The 18,990-nt window shown below is 50.3% G+C and overlaps 1 protein-coding gene across 1 annotated transcript in view; it reads right to left on the bottom strand.

Annotated features, from left to right (window-relative positions):
* Positions 1–18,990, bottom strand: part of AHNAK (AHNAK nucleoprotein) — a 136,516-nt gene that overhangs the window by 61,230 nt on the left and 56,296 nt on the right. The window contains exon 2 of the mRNA XM_078660576.1: positions 3,745–3,834. The gene's annotated coding sequence lies outside the window, so the exon portion shown is untranslated. The remainder of the gene's footprint in view (positions 1–3,744; positions 3,835–18,990) is intronic.

Genomic DNA, 18,990 nt, shown 5'->3' on the forward strand with positions numbered 1-18,990 from the left:
AAGAACTGCAGCGAACCCCAGCCAGGCCGCAGACAACCTCACGAAGTGGATCAACAACTGCGCGGATGAACTCGCCCCACTGAGGACCCCGCCCAGCAGACCCGGCAGCAAGAAGGCCCCATGGTTCACCGACGAACTCAAGAGCTCCAAGAAGAACTGCCGAGCCCTCGAGAAAGTCTGGAAAAGGGAACCGACACCGGACAACAGGACCTCCTTTAAACTTGCCACCCGGAAACACCACCAGCTGATCCGCGCCGCCAAGAAAACAGCTTTCAAGGACCGGTTGGACAACAACGCACACAACTGCAAGGAACTCTTCAACATCGTGAAAGAGCTTTCCAACCCCAGCGCAGGAAACAACGACATCACCCCATCGCAAGACCTCTGCAACTCCCTCGCTTCATACTTCCACAACAAGATCGCCGACATACACAACAGCTTCAACAACCAACCAACGCACACTATGACCGAACAACCACCCCCCACCACCACCCTCCACGCCTGGACCCCGATCAGCACCGAAGACACCATCCGCACGATGAACTCCATCCACTCCGGATCACCGACCGACCCCTGCCCTCACCACGTCTTCAACAAGGCCGACGCTGTCATCGCACCCCACCTGCGAGACATCATCAACACATCCTTCGACACCGCCACCTTCCCCGAGAGCTGGAAGCACGCCGAACTCAGCGCTCTTCTCAAGAAACCCACAGCGGACCCCACCGAACTCAAGAATTACCGCCCCATCTCGCTCCTCCCGTTTCCAGCCAAAGTCATCGAGAAGACCGTCAACAAGCAGATGGCCGCCTTCCTCGAGACGAACGGATCCCTCGACCCCTCACAGTCCGGCTTCAGAGCCAACCACAGCACCGAGACCGCCCTCATCGCCGCCACCGATGACATCCGAGCCCTGATGGACAATGGAGAAACAGCGGCCCTCATCCTCCTAGACCTCTCCGCGGCATTCGACACGGTCTGCCACCGCACCCTAGTACGGCGCCTCAGCAACATCGGCATCCAGGACAAGGCGCTGGAATGGATCATCTCCTTCCTCGACGGAAGAACACAGAGAGTCCGCCTACCACCGTACAAGTCAGAGGCCTCCGAAGTCATCTGCGGCGTCCCCCAAGGATCATCTCTGAGCCCCACCCTCTTCAACGTCTACATGAGCCCCCTTGCGGCCATCGTACGCAAACACAACCTCAGCATAATCTCCTACGCCGACGACACCCAGCTGATCCTCTCCCTGACCAACGACCCCGCCGCCGCCAGAGCCAACCTGCACGAAGGGATGAAAGAGGTAGCCGAGTGGATGACGACCAGCCGCCTGAAACTGAACTCGGACAAGACAGAGGTCCTCATCCTGGGCTCCTCACCCTCCGCCTGGGACGACTCCTGGTGGCCCCCCGCCCTGGGCACCGCACCCAAACCGACTGACCATGCACGAAACCTGGGCGTCATCCTGGACTCCTCCCTCTCCATGACCAGGCAAGTCAACAACGTCTCCTCGGCGTGCTTCAACATCCTACGCATGCTACGGAAGATCTTCTGGTGGATCCCCACCGAGACCAGGAAGACCGTCACCCAGGCCCTCGTCACCAGCCGACTGGACTACGGCAACGCCCTCTACGCCGGTACCACCGCCAAGCTCCAGAAGAGACTCCAGCGGATCCAGAACGCCTCAGCCAGACTCATCCTCGACATCCCACGAACCAGTCACATCTCCGGACATCTGAAAGACCTTCACTGGCTCCCCGTCAACAAAAGAATCACCTTCCGCCTCCTCACCCACGCACACAAAGCCCTACACGACCAAGGCCCGAGCTACCTCAACAGCCGAGTCAACTTCTACGCTCCCAAACGCCACCTCCGATCAGCCAACCACGCCCTCGCCGCCGTCCCCACAGGAGGAAGGTCCTTCCTCCTACCTGCCAAAGAGCAACTAAGGAGGAAGTCCTTCTCCTACCTGGCCGCCAAGACCTGGAACTACGACCCTCAGACTCTCCTGAAACTCCAGCCCCCCAGCGCCTTGAGACCCTACGGGTATGTAGAGCGCTTTATAAGTGTCATTGATTGATTGATTGATTGATAGATGTAAAAGGTACTCCTGATGTAAGGACATGTGACATAAATGCATTCCAGATGTAAAAAAACGCAACATAATTACTTCAGATGTACATTTGTAACAGCTGACGTTTGCTCAAACTAGTCTGACAGTAATCCTTATACGTCATCTACACTGGACCTGGGTTGGACTGGAAAACCTCCTGTGATTCTGGGCAAATCACTTAATCTACCCGTGCCTAAAATGAATGTGTGTCCTCATGTAACGTAACTGGTGCTATGTAAAGCGCTCTGATACCCGATTCGGTTAGGGTCTAGTTCACGCTATATAAAACTAGGCAAAAAAATAAAGGAGGGCATTCGGGCAATGGGATGGTGTCTGTGTTACAGCTGTGGGGCCCTTTTCTGGGCTACGTGGAGGACGATTTGGTCTGTGTCTGTGCTGATCAGCTGCCACCAGCAGCCTAGTGGGGGCCTGAGTGGCCTTACTGGAAACAGATGGGTCTTCATTGCCTCCATTTTACTATTCTCAGTCTTTCCTGAGTTGGACCATTAATGTATGCAGATTAAGCAGAGGAAGGGGGGCTGAGCAAAAGTGGCCTTACTGATTCAGATGTGGTTCACCAGAGTGAACTAATCCATGCACAAAGAGTCCTGGCAATATTTGCATTTTTGTTAATCTCAGTGAAGTTAAGAAACATGTCTCTTTTAGATAACCCTCCTCCTCCTTTTTTATAGTACTTAAAACACTGAAGCAGTGTTTTGCGAAAAGGCGTAATCTGCATATGTGGGGCACTTTTTTTAGGGTGACCTGCCCTATTTTGCATTCCGGTCCAACCCTGCACTAGACGTGAATGGCTTGGAGCGTTCATGTTTTTAGGTCGAGCATTCAAAACCTCCTATATATACACACTTTAGTATATACTTATATGTGTATGTACTTTGTGGGCTCTGGAGATCAGCCCTAGGACTGGTCTGCTTCCGCTTAGGGACTTTTTTTCCATTCAACTGCCTCCATTTAACTGTCTTGATAGAAAACGACCAGTAGAGGTCAGTAAAATACCAGGATTTCTTTCTGCTGAGGGACTTTCTTATTTTTTTATATTTCTGGCAACTGCCTCTATTTAACTTTCTTGATAGAAAACGACCAGCAGAGGTCAGTACCACACCCAAAGACAATATTTTTTCAAATCTTGTATTTTCAGTGATATGACCACCGAAGCCCTGATTTTATATTTAAAAACAGAGCTTTGGACGATACCATTTCTTACTGAAAGGCAATTTTTCTTCCCATTTGTTCCTATACCTGGTGTGTCACGCAATTTAGTGCTTACTTTCCCTCCTTGTTAAAGAACAGTAGATGTTTCAGCACCCAGGCTAATGTGCTACATAGCTAAATACATAGAAGGTCCCAAAGGCGAGACCGATTGCATTGCAAATGATTGTTTTTTTATAATTTCCCATTTTGAATATATGTACACGCAGTGAGACAGCGAGACCGCCAGATGGCGCTGTCCTCCTACAGCACGCGCTTCTCACACTTGTTTTTCGTCTAGCAGTGAACGGGCCCATCCCTTCTTTTGTGCCAGATTCCAGGCCACTCCCTTGAGCCTGGGAGCCCGGGATGAAAGGGGCTCCGTGAAGGAGGGAGGGAGGGAGGGGTTGTGAAACACTCACCGTGAGGAGGCTGGTTCTGGATCGAGTCCCTTCCAGAAGGCTTTCTTTTCACTCGCTCCTTTCAAGTAATCCTTGCATCAGGCTTCCAGGCTGGAGAAGAAAGGAAACAAGTTCTGATTATTGACTTATTCAAGAATATTTCAAAGCGAAATCTATCGTGAATGCTACGGGGCTACTTATTTCTCTCCAACAATGAGCACTTTTGTTTGAAATGTGCAGACCACGACACGCTCCCTATATATTGCACACAGGCCAGGCTAGAGCAACCCAGAACACTGTCCCTACAGACGGACACAGACACACACAAAAATATTAATAAGAACCCCTGCTGAGTAGAAACAACTTATTCACTGTTGACTACCATGCCTGCCGGTTTTTATACACATAGATAATTCAGAAATTTATTTTTGTAATTTAGTTTGTGATTTTATGTTGTGCAAAGATGGCCCGGAGGCATCAGGGCGCTTTACAGGATAAGTTATCAAACAGTCGCAGCAGGAGAACACTAGAGTTACAACCTAGTAAGAGTTAGAAGGGATGTATGTCACTACAACGCATGCTTTTACAACGCATGCCATTACGACGCAGGTTTTACAACGCAAATCTTTACAACGACTTGCGTTGGGGGGCGCTGGATAGTGAATAGTTTAATTTACTATTCCAACTCCAGTCCCCGTGGATAGTAGGGAAGGTGTTGGATAGTAATTAAACTATTCCCTATCCTAGAGCGCCCTCCAGCGCAATTCGTTGTAATAACTTGCGTTGTAAAAGTTGTATCGTAATGGTAGTGCGTTGTAAAAGTTGCGTTGTAAAGGATGTTTCCCGTTAGAAGCAAACAATCGAGAGTAAGCGAGAAATCAGCTGTGTAAGAGTATAATTCCCAAACAATCCACATAGAAATATATTTGAGGTACACTATAGGGGGGGGGGGAAGACATTCGAGGATGAATGGGAAAAAAGGAATTGAACCCATGTGACGTTCAAAGAGAAGGGTTTTGAGATCTTTTTGCAAGGTGTCATGGCACGTGGTCATATGGAGAGTTGCAGGTCCATATTCTTGTGGTATTTCCAAAGAGACTGGTTCATTCATCGCGCTCGGGTGAAGGCGGGGGGGCTGAAGGTAAAAAGAATTGAGCGTTTCTTACGCCCAGTTTTGCACCTGAAATTTTAAATTTTTCAGTTCGGTATGCAGGCGAAGAGGAGGGCTGTGTAGTGTGTAGTGCTGGCAGTTTTAAATCGGTCTCTCGTCTCCACAGGCAACCATTGGAGGGGTAGCAGGATGGGATAATGGTGGTAAAGTATCTCGTGATAAGAGACAAAGCAGGCCCCGGCATGTAGAACTGCTCTGCGTAGACCTAGGTGAACTCTGAGGATGCCTGAAGGAGTGAGATACAGTAATCAAGTCTGGGAAGTGCCAACACCTGCACGACTGATTTTAGGCTCTGTTCCCATAGAAGCTTTAGTTGGAAGCAAGCGCTCTTGGTTATAAGCTGGTATATTACTCTGGATTTTTTTTTATTGATTTTTTTTGCAGTTTTTTTTACATAGGGTGAACTCGACCCGAAGGTATTGGAGCACTTTGTATGCGCACCAGTTACATTACACAAGGACTGATTCATTTTTGGTAGGCATGGGGAGGGGACATAAGTGATTTGCCCAGATTGAGCTGACAGAGACTCAACCCTGGTTCCCCAGCTCCAAGAGCGGAAGCGCTGGCCGTTAAGCCACATCCTCCCGACTCAAGGGCGAAACCAAGTAAATTGGCATTCTGACCAATGATGGGGTGGCACTCAAAGTCGGAGAGGAATCCCATCCAATCTTGTTCAGATGCATTGGCTTTCTTGGGAGAAGCAAGAAGGAATTCTGTATTTGCAGGGTTTAGTTTGAGGTGGTGATTCGACATCCATGATTAAATTCTTATCTAGGTGTTGATGGGAGGGTGATGTCATCCGGGGAAACAACCTTCAAGTAGATTTGGGTATTGTTGGAGTACTGGCGAAACCAGATCGCACAGTTCCTAATGGTCACACAGAGGTGCTTAAGATATATATTGAATATGGCGGGGGAGAAGACCGAGTATTGGGGGAATCCTTGTTCCAAGCTAAAGGGCATGGATACAGAACTTCAAATCTTCATGACTTTTAGTGGTTCGTCAGATAGGATGTGAACCAGTTATGGACTCCACCTTTAATTGCCATTCGATTCTTCGGGGTGTTTATCAGCACACAGTGGATTACTGTGTCAAATGCTGTGGAGAGAACAAGGCGGCATGAATTTCCAGTGTCTTGGATGCTGGGAGCATTGTCTGCAATATTGAGAGTTGCAGTCTGTGCTGTAGCCCTTGCTGAAGCCAGTTCAGAGACTGGTCAAGGAGGTGGTTTGTGTGGAAGTGAGATGAATGTTGGGAGGCCACGCAGTTTTCAATCACCGCACGTAAGAGCCGAAGGACGGAGACTGGACAGGCGTCATTGGTGTCCAATGATTGTCTAAAAGTTGAGCAAACCTCTCTTCTAAAAACAATCTGAGAGAATAGCCTGTTTGAGGGAGGAGTTGACAAGGGTGATCCACAAAGTGGGGTAGCTGTTTTGCGGGGTCTTTAATGATGGGGCCAGGGATGGTATCACTAAGATGGTTTGAGGGCTTCGCCTTCGATATTGGTACCAGTAGTTCGGTCGATGAAACTGGGTGGGAAGAGGACCAGAGCCACTGTGCTTTGCAAGATAAAAAATGTCCTCGCTTTATTGCGAAAGGTGGCTGAGTAGGGAGGCGTTGCACTTTTTTGTTGAAAAGCTCCACAAAGACATTGCATAAGTCCTCGGAGGACTTTTATGAGCACTGGAATAACGGTTGTTAGTCTGTTTGATTACTTAAAATAGGAGTTTAGGTCTGTTCTTAGCAGGGTCATGGAAGAATCTGATATGTGATGACTTGGCTCTAAAGATGTGGTCTGTGTAGTTTCATTTTGCAGGGTGTGAATTCTTCTATCAAGGATTCCATGCAGCTGTTGACATTTTCTGTGGCCTTGTTGATGTCAAGTTGGGGAACTACAAGACTATATTTGGGGGAGCCAGGTTAGCAACGGCTTTGATGTCAATGCTTCTGGTGTCCCTAAACCAGATTTTCTCCTTCGGTTGACTGGAGGTTGTAGTGTAGGGAAAGGGCAGCGCGTTGGGGATTAGAAGGTGGTCAGACCAGTCTACCGGAATGTGATCAATGCTTGTTCAGAGGGGGCACCATGGATATGATCCGATCCAGAGTGGAGACCTTGCAATGTATGAGCTTCTGGCAGTGTTGTCGGGAGTCACTGTGCTGGGAAAAGAGTCAAAAGTGTCCATTTGTTAGCTGCCCTCGGTTCCCCAGTGAAGATTGAAGTCACTAAGGAAGATGATGTTGTCCTAGATAATAAGTGGGATGTGAAGAACTCCATGCAGTCTTCCGACAAAAGTAGGGTCATTTTCGCCTGCGGCTTTCGGGGTGGTGTGTGGGAGCAGAGGGAGTAATAAATACGTTCACTCTGACATTGGGAGCAGTGCCCAAGAAGATTTCCAGAGAAATGCACCGGAAGCATTGAAAACAGTTTAAGGAAAGGATCCTGCAGTTTGGTGTGTTTCGGGGAATCACAGCTAGATCCCACCTTGTCGGACTTCTTGGTCGCAGCGTAGGATGGAGTACAGCGAGGTGGTAGAAGGGGCAGAACACTGAGCTATCATGGATCCATGTTACAGTGAGAAACATGTCAAGGCTGAAGTCCTTGCTCTTTTCTAAGATCTCATGGCAATAATATTTGAGTGCTGAGCTGCAGTTATGGAGCACAGAACAGAAGGAAGGTCTGCTGAAGTTATTCAGGGAGGGTGCTGTCAGTAGCGGCTGCTCAGAATTCGAAGTGGCGAGTCAGCGGGGGGGGTGGGTACAAAAAAACCAAACAGACAACATTTTTTTTTAAAGTATAAAACATTGCTTGGCTGCCGCCCCCGCCTTGCTCCTCTTCCTATCCTCGACTCTGGCTGGTGTACACTCCAAAATGCCAATCCCGACACTGCTGTCATGCTGGGAACACCATTACCCAGCATGAGGGGTGCGGTGGGATTGGTCTGAGCTGCCTGGTATGGTGCTCAGACAGTGGGAGACTGTGCCTTTTCTCCACCCGGCTGTGCATCACAGCTCGGGTTGGAGAAATGCTAAGTGCGCATGTCGGTTTGGCTGACCTAAGACAGCCGGCCAAACCATCATGAGCACTTAGCAGTGCCCATCACTCCTTCTCCCTACTGTGATCATCAGATTGCATTGCCCCGCCCTCTGACTCTGCTCACTGGCAGCCTACAGGTCCGATAAAAAGAAAAAGATTAAATTGCTTTATCATTTTATTTTGCATTTGTTTAAATCTGCTGCCACTCAACAGTAGGGCGACGTTCCTCCGCCATAACAGAGGAGCCGCCCCTGGGTGCAGCAGGGACCTGGATAAAGTTAGAGTGATTTTGAGTGGATGAGATTGTTTGATTTTGGGTGGTGGTATGACGTAAGTCAGGGCGACAGGCATTCTTGATGATGGTAGTAATAGGTAGGTAGTTTTGCGTTTGGTTCGGTGGCTGATTGTCAGGGGGTTCGGTGTTTTCATTGCTCTGCGCAAGATTCTGTAGATCTTTTCTCATGGAGGGGATAATAGGTCTGTTTCGATCTAGGGGAGGGGTTATCACTGGAGATACCAATTGGCTGTAATTTATTATTCTGAGAAGGATGTTCTAGACAACAATTATAAATTGTAAGCAAGTGGCTAAATATAGAATGCTTGTGTAAGAAAGAAGATTTTCTTGGTGAGATGTGATAAAGAAGACAGGAGTGCCATAGAAGGGGGGGGGGGGGGAGACATTGAGGCTCAGGTAGGGGACTAGTGCTGTGCTTCTGAAACAGATCTCAAGTGGGGGCTGTGGTTCAGATGTGCCAGTGGAAGGGAAACTAATGGGGGGAGATGAGCAAGGCCCAGAATGGTAGAGGAAGCCGGGGAAGAGGACATTTGATGGGAATGGTGGATGCCGAAAAGTGTAGGGTGGCTTAAGTGGAAAAAGAGTTTGGGAAGGGAGGCCGGATATTAAGTACCAGGTAGCTGAGGGAGAGGTGTTGGGGTATTCGCGAGGAAGGCGTGGGGGGCGTGGCTGGATAATTCTGGGTCGATGAGGGAGAGATGGTGGAGTGAGGGGATGGGAGAAGGGCAAGGGAGCATGGACTGTGAGATGGGGGATTTGTAGCCAATTAGAGAGAAGAGGCCCGGGGATGTGAGGGGGGTAGTTGTTTAGGTGGGATTAGGAGAAAGGGGAAGATGGGTGGGGTGGGTGGATGGGGTGCATGTGAGGGGGTTAGTGGGCTTCGGAGCGAGAGGTGGTGGTGGTAGGAGGGCTAGGTGGACGAGGAGTTTGGAGTTGGAATATTTGGCTCGTGGATTACCTGGAGAAGGAGATAGAGGGCGTGTGAGCAGAATCGGAGGAGAATATGTTGAACAGGGCTGGATGGGAGTCAAGGAATAAGGGTCCAAGAGTAGGAAAGACACTGTTGGCCATGGCCAAGATCCTGCCATTAGCTTGGAACAGGATTGTCTCATTATTAAAAATGAGGTTTGAAAGGTTAACTGACAAGGTGAGAGGAGATTAAAGTTTGCGACAAAAGAGGATGCCGGTCAGTGAGGAACGTGCAGATTATTCTGTAAGGAGCAGGACCACCTGTGCGTGTGGTGGGTGAAGGGGAGCAGGTCAGTTTTGAGGGCTGCTTTCCGAATGCTATGGTATTAGCCTGTGAAATCTCCCAACATCTTCTGTTTCACGTTTGTTTATCAAGTATTTAAAGAGAATTGCTGGAAATGTGATTTTGAAAGCATTGATGTCGGTATTGGAGAAGCATTTCATAGGAAATGTGGGATTGGATTGCGTCATCGCCATGGTTAGGTGGGACTTGGATCAGACGCATTACGACAAATAATGCGCACTGGTTTACAGAAAGAAAATGCTGTCTTTAATGCCACAGGGTTAGTTAGAACAATTACCTTTCATACTTGAATTTCACCCAACCCCTTACATTATCTTTCCATGCATAAGGCACGGGTGCCGGTACCCATTCCGGCATCTGCACAGCTCCCTGTTGTGCCTTCCCTCCTGTGTCACTTATTCAAGCAGTCCCCTGGTTGAGCCTCCACGTAAATCTGGGCCTTTATGCGTGGCATGTGACGGGCCCCATGGGCGCCATGGAGCTGCCACTGCCACCCGCTAGTCCATGGGTCTCTGGTCGGCTTCCTGCCTCAAGGACACAAGATCGATAGGGAACTCCATCTCCCCAGAGCCTTTTACATGAGGTCATCAGAACCAGTGGCAGATGCACAAAGGGCTCCTTGTTTAGAGTCAACTCGTCTGTCTGGTAAGAAGTACCCAGGGGGCATAAGCACTTCTGCCCGCCTGGATGCACAGGACATCAAAGGGCTGGGGCCAGACACTTACGCCAGCCTGGGTGCCTAGGGCACTCTACGCTACAGTTTGGGCCAGGTTCCTGAATGTACGTAGCACTCTACACCAAACTAGTGTGTAGATTTTCCCTAACTTCTTGCTGCTAATTTCAAGTTATCCTTCAGCTGAAGATGGATTTTTATATTATAATATATATATTTTTTAATTGTATTTTGCACATGAATTGGCTGATACATAAATGCTTTTTGCACAATCTGGGATATGTATTGTCACTTCAATCACTATGCTGCTAATTCTAAATTCTATTTGCAGAAGGTGCTATGTGTTGAAAACTCTGTATAGGTTTTATGATATTATTTTAGGTAATAATTTGTATGTATTTTTATTGTGGACCTCATTCGAGTTCCAAATCTTTAAATAAATATTGAATTGAAGTGTGTAGATTTACAGGGCACTGGGCTATGCCACTTTGGCTGATTATCTCAGTCCTTGAGTACCATGGCGGATTCCTCTGCCAGCCTGCCTGCTTAAACACAGGGCTTATATCCGCTGGATAGTTTTGACAGGCTAACTTAGCATAATGACCTTTACGACCAGGCCCAAGTACCTCTACCCCTAAGACAATCCAAGCAGCTGTACTGTATGGGCATTTCAGCTCTACCTAGGGTGACCAGGAGACACGGGTGTGCTGGGCAGCCCCTGCTTTGTTGATCACCTGCCCTGGCAGATTTCACAAAATTTAGCACCTGTCCCATCACCTTAAAGAGGATTGACTGATCACTTAAGGAGGCAAGTTGTTATGAGTTCAAGTGCAAGATTAGTTACCTGCCTATTCAGAAATCTATTTAATTAACACTTCTGATTCTCTGTGTAAACGTTGTATTTAATGCATTTCCCTTGATGCCCTCGTGTCTGTGTTTTCTATATTGGGGAGTGCTGTCTTTTAAGTCATTGTGTGCCCCTTAGTCATTGTCAAATTACTTCTATTTTTGTTAAATGCCCAGGTTTTTGATTTCCAGAATCTAGCCACTCTACCTGTCTGTGCAGATATATACTCCTTCACTTTTAACTATGGGTGTGATGCAGGATATTCGTTAGGCTGAGAAGTGACCCCCAGCTACCTGAACTGCTGTCGAAAAGGCACCCAGTCCACGCATGTCCCCCCTGGACCCTTCGATTCATCGCCAAAGTTGCAGGGGCAGTGACATAAGTAGGGAGGAAGGAGATCGCGAAGTAGACCATCACCTCTCCAAAATGTGACACGTATTTTTGCACACGGCAAAGTATGCACAGCACATACTGGTTGTTGGCACCACGGTTGCTTTAAGGGGGCTGGATTGCATGAGGGTCTCTGCATGTTCAGAGCACCAATATCGTCCCTTGTGGCAAGTACCTACGACAGAACCACAGTGTCTCCACAACACTCTCCGACAACCCTTATTCACAGCTGCATGGTACAGCCACTGGGCCATCTCCTGCCGTGCGGAGGACTTCATAGCTGTAGAGTACCTCCACAATGCAATCCCTGTGACACAGCCTTCTTTGTAGCTGCAGGGTACAGCAGTACTGCTACCACTTGCGAAATAAAGAACCTTCATTGTAGTTGCTTGCTGCTCTGCCACCCCATGCACATGGGTGCCCTTCTATGTAGGTGAATGGTGCAGCTGCAGTGCCACTGCTCGCTAAAGAACCCTCACTCTAGATGCGTGGTGCAGCTGCAATGCCACCGCTCGCTAAAGAACCTTCTCTCCAGATGCGTGGTGCAGCTGCAGGGCCACCGCTCGCTGAAGAACCTGCGCTCTGGATGTGTGGTGCAGCTGCAGGGCCACCGCTCGCTGAAGAACCTGCTCTTCAGATGTGTGGTGCAGCTGCAGTGCCACCGCTCTCTAAAGAACCTGCTCTCTAGATGGGTGGTGCAGCTGCAGGGCCGCCACTAGCTAAAGAACCTGCTCTCTAGATGCGTGGTGCAGCTGCAATGCCACCGCTCGCTAAAGAACCTTCTCTCCAGATGCGTGGTGCAGCTGCTGTGTCACCACTCGCTAAAGAACCGTCTCTCCGGATGCGTGGTGCAGCTGCTGTGTCACCACTCGCTAAATAACCGGTTCTCTAGATACATGGTGCAGCTGCTGTGTCCCCACTCCTAAAGAACCTTCATTAGATGCACTGTGCAGCTGCACTGCCACCGTTCTCTAAAGAACCTGCTCTTCAGATGCATGGTGGAGCTGCAGGGCCACAGCTCACTGAAGAACCTTCTCTCTAGGTGCGTGGTGCAGCTGCAGGGCCACCGCTCGCTAATAAACCTTCTCTCTAGATGCGTGGTGCAGCTGCAGGGCCACAGCTCACTGAAGAACCTTCTCTCTAGGTGCGTGGTGCAGCTGCAGGGCCACCGCTCGCTGGAGAACCAGCTCTCTAGATGCGTGGTGCAGCTGGAGGGCCGCCAGTCGCTAACGAACCTGCTCTCTAGATGCGTGGTGCAGCTGCAGGGCCCCCACTCGCTAAAGAACCTGCTCTCTAGATGCGTGGTGCAGCTGCAGTGTCACCACTTGCTAAAGAACCTGCTCTCTAGATGCGTAGTGCAGCTGCAGGACCCCCACTCGCTGAAGAACCTTCTCTGTAGCTGCGTGGTGCAGCTGCAGGGCCACCGCTCGCTGGAGAACCTGCTCTCTAGATGCGTGGTGCAGCTGCAGGACCCCCACTCGCTGAAGAACCTTCTCTGTAGCTGCGTGGTGCAGCTGCAGGGCCACCGCTCGCTGGAGAACCTGCTCTCTAGATGCGTGGTGCAGCTGCAGGGCCGCCAGTCGCTAACGAACCTGCTCTCTAGATGCGTGGTGCAGCTGCAGGGCCGCCAGTCGCTAACGAACCTGCTCTCTAGATGCGTAGTGCAGCTGCAGGACCCCCACTCGCTGAAGAACCTTCTCTGTAGCTGCGTGGTGCAGCTGCAGGGCCACCGCTCGCTGGAGAACCTGCTCTCTAGATGGGTGGTGCAGCTGCAGGGCCGCCAGTCGCTAACGAACCTGCTCTCTAGATGCGTGGTGCAGCTGTAGTGTCACCACTTGCTAAAGAACCTGCTCTCTAGATGCGTGGTGCAGCTGCAGGGCCGCCAGTCGCTAACGAACCTGCTCTCTAGATGCGTAGTGCAGCTGCAGGACCCCCACTCGCTGAAGAACCTTCTCTGTAGCTGCGTGGTGCAGCTGCAGGGCCACCGCTCGCTGGAGAACCTGCTCTCTAGATGGGTGGTGCAGCTGCAGGGCCGCCAGTCGCTAACGAACCTGCTCTCTAGATGCGTGGTGCAGCTGTAGTGTCACCACTTGCTAAAGAACCTGCTCTCTAGATGCGTGGTGCAGCTGCAGTGTCACCACTTGCTAAAGAACCTGCCCTCTAGATGCGTAGTGCAGCTGCAGGACCCCCACTCGCTGAAGAACCTTCTCTGTAGCTGCGTGGTGCAGCTGCAGGGCCACCGCTCGCTGGAGAACCTGCTCTCTAGATGCGTGGTGCAGCTGCAGGGCCGCCAGTCGCTAACGAACCTGCTCTCTAGATGCGTGGTGCAGCTGCAGGGCCGCCAGTCGCTAACGAACCTGCTCTCTAGATGCGTAGTGCAGCTGCAGGACCCCCACTCGCTGAAGAACCTTCTCTGTAGCTGCGTGGTGCAGCTGCAGGGCCACCGCTCGCTGGAGAACCTGCTCTCTAGATGGGTGGTGCAGCTGCAGGGCCGCCAGTCGCTAACGAACCTGCTCTCTAGATGCGTGGTGCAGCTGTAGTGTCACCACTTGCTAAAGAACCTGCTCTCTAGATGCATAGTGCAGCTGCAGGGCCACCGCTCGCTGGAGAACCAGCTCTCTAGATGCGTGGTGCAGCTGGAGGGCCGCCAGTCGCTAACAAACCTGCTCTCTAGATGCGTGGTGCAGCTGCAGGGCCCCCACTCGCTAAAGAACCTGCTCTCTAGATGCGTAGTGCAGCTGCAGGACCCCCACTCGCTGAAGAACCTTCTCTGTAGCTGCGTGGTGCAGCTGCAGGGCCACCGCTCGCTGGAGAACCTGCTCTCTAGATGCGTGGTGCAGCTGCAGGGCCGCCAGTCGCTAACGAACCTGCTCTCTAGATGCGTGGTGCAGCTGCAGGGCCGCCACTCGCTAACGAACCTTCTCTCTAGATGCGTAGTGCAGCTGCAGGGCACCCACTCGCTAAAGATCCTGCTCTCTAGATGCGTGGTGCAGCTGTAGTGTCACCACTTGCTAAAGAACCTGCTCTCTAGATGCGTGGTGCAGCTGCAGGGCCGCCAGTCGCTAACGAACCTGCTCTTTAGATGCGTGGTGCAGCTGCAGGGCCACCGCTCGCTAAAGAACCTGCTCTCTAGATGCGTAGTGCAGCTGCAGGACCCCCACTCGCTGAAGAACCTTCTCTGTAGCTGCGTGGTGCAGCTGCAGGGCCACCGCTCGCTGGAGAACCTGCTCTCTAGATGGGTGGTGCAGCTGCAGGGCCGCCACTCGCTAACTAACCTTCTCTCTAGATGCATAGTGCAGCTGCAGGGCACCCACTCGCTAAAGATCCTGCTCTTTAGATGCGTGGTGCAGCTGTAGTGTCACCACTTGCTAAAGAACCTGCTCTCTAGATGGGTGGTGCAGCTGCAGGGCCGCCACTCGCTAACGAACCTTCTCTCTAGATGCATAGTGCAGCTGCAGGGCACCCACTCGCTAAAGATCCTGCTCTCTAGATGGGTGGTGCAGCTGTAGTGTCACCACTTGCTAAAGAACCTGCTCTCTAGATGCGTAGTGCAGCTGCAGGGCACCCACTTGCTAAAGAACCTGCTCTCTAGATGCGTAGTGCAGCTGCAGGGCCCCCACTCGCTGAAGAACCTTCTCTGTAGCTGCCTACTCCAGTGCTATCCCCACCATGCATGGTGCAGCCAGAATGCCATATCTTGCTAAAAGAATTTTCTCTGTAGTTGTGTGCTGCAGTCACATTACCATCCATCACCCAGCCTTTTTTAGCTTTTGTAGCTGCGTGGTACATCCACGGTGTCACGTAACTTGCCAAAAACCTTATTTGTAAAGGCATGTGCGCTCAGAGTGCCCTCCCTGCCAGACAGCCTTCCCTGCAGCTTCAAGAGACACTCGAGTCGCCGAAAACAACTTTTTTATTTGAAAAAATATTTTTATTTTTCAGTTTGCTGCGCCTGTCGCACTGGTTTTCTGTGATCCTCCTTTAAAGTTTGTGTGTGTGCCTGAAAGTCACATTTAATCGTTACTGGCTTAACTTCATGAGAGACAAGAAATCTTCAAGGGAATCTTTAGCTCCGCGAGGCACTTATAATGTGGGTGAAGTGCTTTGGACCTAGTAATAAACAAAAACAGATGGGTGACTAAGATGTGCTGTCAGGCAGTGGCGGCTCCTCCGCTATGGCGCAGGAGCATTGCCTCACTGCTTTTGAGCAGTGTAAAGGAAAGGAAATATAAAATGATAACTTGGAGTTATTAACATTTTATGTTTCCTTTGTTGGCGGGCGGGGCTGCTCTGCTCACGGAGCAAGCCAGGAGAGGAGTGGTTTGCCCACTCCTAAGTGTGCAATGAATGTTTGCTCTGCCCTCTCGGGAAACCCAAACCAGTCATGCGCACTTTTCCCCTTCTCCATGCAGGCCGCCTTACAGCCTGCATGGAGAACCAGCCCATGCCCCCATTCCCAGGTTGAGCATTGAACCAGGATGCTCACAACCAATCACAATGCTGTAATGCAGCGTTGTGATTGGTCTGGGGAGCCTGGCTGTTTTTCCTTGCTCCTGCTTCACGAGGAAAGCAGGAGCAAGGGACAAACACACGGGACCCAGAGCCAAGGTGTAGAATGATTTTTTTAAATTTGTTTTACATGGTTTAACCTTGTGCCTGCTCTCGCACCCTCCCCCCCGCCTCCGTCTCACCACCTGTGAGTCATGCCAGCTGCCACTACCTGTGCTGATGCGCAGTGAATCAGGACACTTGGACCCCTAAAGGCCCTCACATGGTTGTGTAATGTTTCCAGACCAGTGTGGGCACGTGCACAAGAAAACAGAAGTGTTAAGTGACCCACGTCTCCAAGAACTATCTGTGGCCTACACACAACTGTGCATACCTAGGACAATGGCTGCAGAACGCACATTTACTTCTGTAAACGAAGGTTTGGCCATAACGGGCAATGCCCAAGGTGTGGTGGACCCGTTCTCCATTTTAAGACAATCATTGGCAAAGCCTATAGGTTTTTGCTTGCATATGAGGTTGACTATTTTTTTAAAGCATGCTGCTGTGAAATGCAAAACCAAAAAGTATTGCTTTCAATATACAGTGCAGCTATGAAACAAAGATTGTAATATATGATGAGTCAGTGCACTTTTGAGATGCAAAATAGTCCCCCATATGGGAGGCGGAATGATACACCAAACAATCAGTATCTTGTGATGAGAAAAAAGAACAGTCCAATGGATGGAGCCAGGGCCCCCTCTAAGAATATTTTAAAGAAGTAGTAATAATAAAGCTCTGTATATTTTAAAGTAGTAGTAACAATAGGGCTCTATATATTTTCAAGAATTAGTGACACTAGATAATCAGCTGTCAAACCAGACTTTAGAAAAAAAATGTTTTAATTAAATACCGTTTTTTTTTAGATCATCATATTGATCCAGAGCAAGAGAAAGGCAAAAAAATAGAAAGTGGAAAGAGAATGAAACAAAAACAAAATAAAGTCAACAAAAGCTCAAAAAGTGAGAACGCAAAGATATTGCAAGAGCCAGAGAAAGTAATAAGACGTGTGAGGTGGTTGAAAATAGAGGCATGCCATGCGCTCGCGCTTGGGAGCCTCGGTATTTGGCAGCAGTCGACATTCCCTTAAGAAGCCCTTCGAGTCCCAGTAGGTATTTATTACAAATGAAGCACCGCGTGGTAGCTCCCCCGAAGCTGTGCGTTAGACAACTCCCCCTCTGACATTTCAAGTGGTACCTGCCGGCTGCCAGTGAGGTGGGTGCCGTCGAACGCGGGACCTACCTTCAGAGGGGGGCTTCGGTGAGCCCCTCGCGGACTGTTTGCAGGGAGTGCACGAGGTGGGAGTTACAGTACAGTCTGCGTCTGGGTCCTTGTTTCTGCAAAGGCCCCACCGGCTGCCTCAACACGTCATCCGGAAAACTACAGAGGATTTCAGACTTTGACCCTCTGTCCTACCTACCAAAGGGGCCTAGGGCCTGATGTAATGCGTGCCAACCCCGCCCTCCTCAGCGGCAAACAGTAGACCCACCTGTCGAGTACTTTTTGGACATTTGCCAGTCTGTAGTGTAGCACAGGCGCTCATGCAAAACCAGTTCTTTTGCACGGAGCCAGGCCTGTGCGCAAACTCGCACAAAGGGTGCTGAAATACCACGAATTATAACAATAAAATAAAAAAGAACAACTGATGGACAGAATGGGCAACAATGTCAATCATTCACCCCAGTACAGAGATCTGGGGCTAAATCCATCGTTTTTTTGCTCACCATGCCATTCCTGTTTAAATCCAGCCATATGCAAATCAGTCTTGACCCTACACCCAATGGGAACAGTCCAGCCCGAACTGCCAGGCCAGCTCCTCCCTGGACCAGAAACAAGCATCCAAGGACCGGTTTCGAGCTTTCAGCCCTCATCAGCCAGGATAGCTTGACTCCAGTGGCATGGAGAGCACGGGACCCATATCTGTATTTCCGTCCCACTGGGGTGACAAATGCAAAAAGAACAATTGATGGACAGAATGCAGAACACTGTCATACATTCACCTCAGTACAGAGACCTGGGCCTAAATCCATCGCTTTTGTTGCTCACCATGCCTTTCCAGTTTGGACTCAGCCATATGTAAATCAGTCTTGACCCAGTGCCCAATGGGAACAGTCCAGCCCGAACTGCCAGGTCCTCCCTGAACTGGAAACAAGCATCCTGGGATGGTGGGACCCTAAACCCTGTTACCCTGAAACCGGTCCCAGGATGCCTGTTTCCAGTCCAGGGAGGACCTAGCTTGGCAGTTTGGGCTGGACTGTTCCCATGAGGTCAAGACTGATTTCCATATGGCTGCTGAGTCCAGGCGCGCAACACCCATTGGAATCAAAGGGCTTCAGACAAGCTCCCGGGCACACACAGGTCTTTAAAAGACCATGTGCATGTTAATGGGGCTTAGTTGTTGTGTCACCCCTTCCAAGAGCCCCTGCAGCTTCACTCTGCCTATTGCTTAAAGTTTCAGCCCCCTTCCCCCGAAATGTGGCTCTAGTTGCGCCTCTGGCTGAGTCCAAACTGGGGTGGCATGGTGAGCAAAAGACCGATGGGGTGAACCCATATCTGTGAGGGGGCGGGGGTCTTTGAGTCATTCTGCATTCCGTCCATCATTTGTTGCCGCAATACCACGAATCGTATCCACCCAGGTGTGTAACGCCAAACTGCCAAGGGGTGCACCGCACACGCCCTCCCACACGCGCACTTTGGCAAACAGAACGATCGGAAGGGACTGTGCCTGCCTTGCGAGCACCTACAGGTGTGTGAATTCCCAAAATGTGGCGCACAGGTGCGTGCCAGGACATCGGGTCCCGCAGAAGCACGTGAGCTCCTTGAACTGACGGCGCCCTCTGCTAAAAGCTGGGCAGAAGCCTGGGCTGCCCGACCCCGCACCAAGCAGAAAACACACAGCACAGCCTTGAGAAGAATGTTTCCCTTCCCTGGGCCACACCCTGAAATGTGAAAAATGCGCTCCCGAAACACCAGAGCGTCTTATTAGGGAAAAACAAACACATCATTTGTCCTGCTGAGGCTGGGGAATGAAAAAACA

Source organism: Lissotriton helveticus, chromosome 9 (genome assembly GCF_964261635.1).
Source record: "Lissotriton helveticus chromosome 9, aLisHel1.1, whole genome shotgun sequence".
NCBI lineage: Eukaryota > Metazoa > Chordata > Amphibia > Caudata > Salamandridae > Lissotriton > Lissotriton helveticus.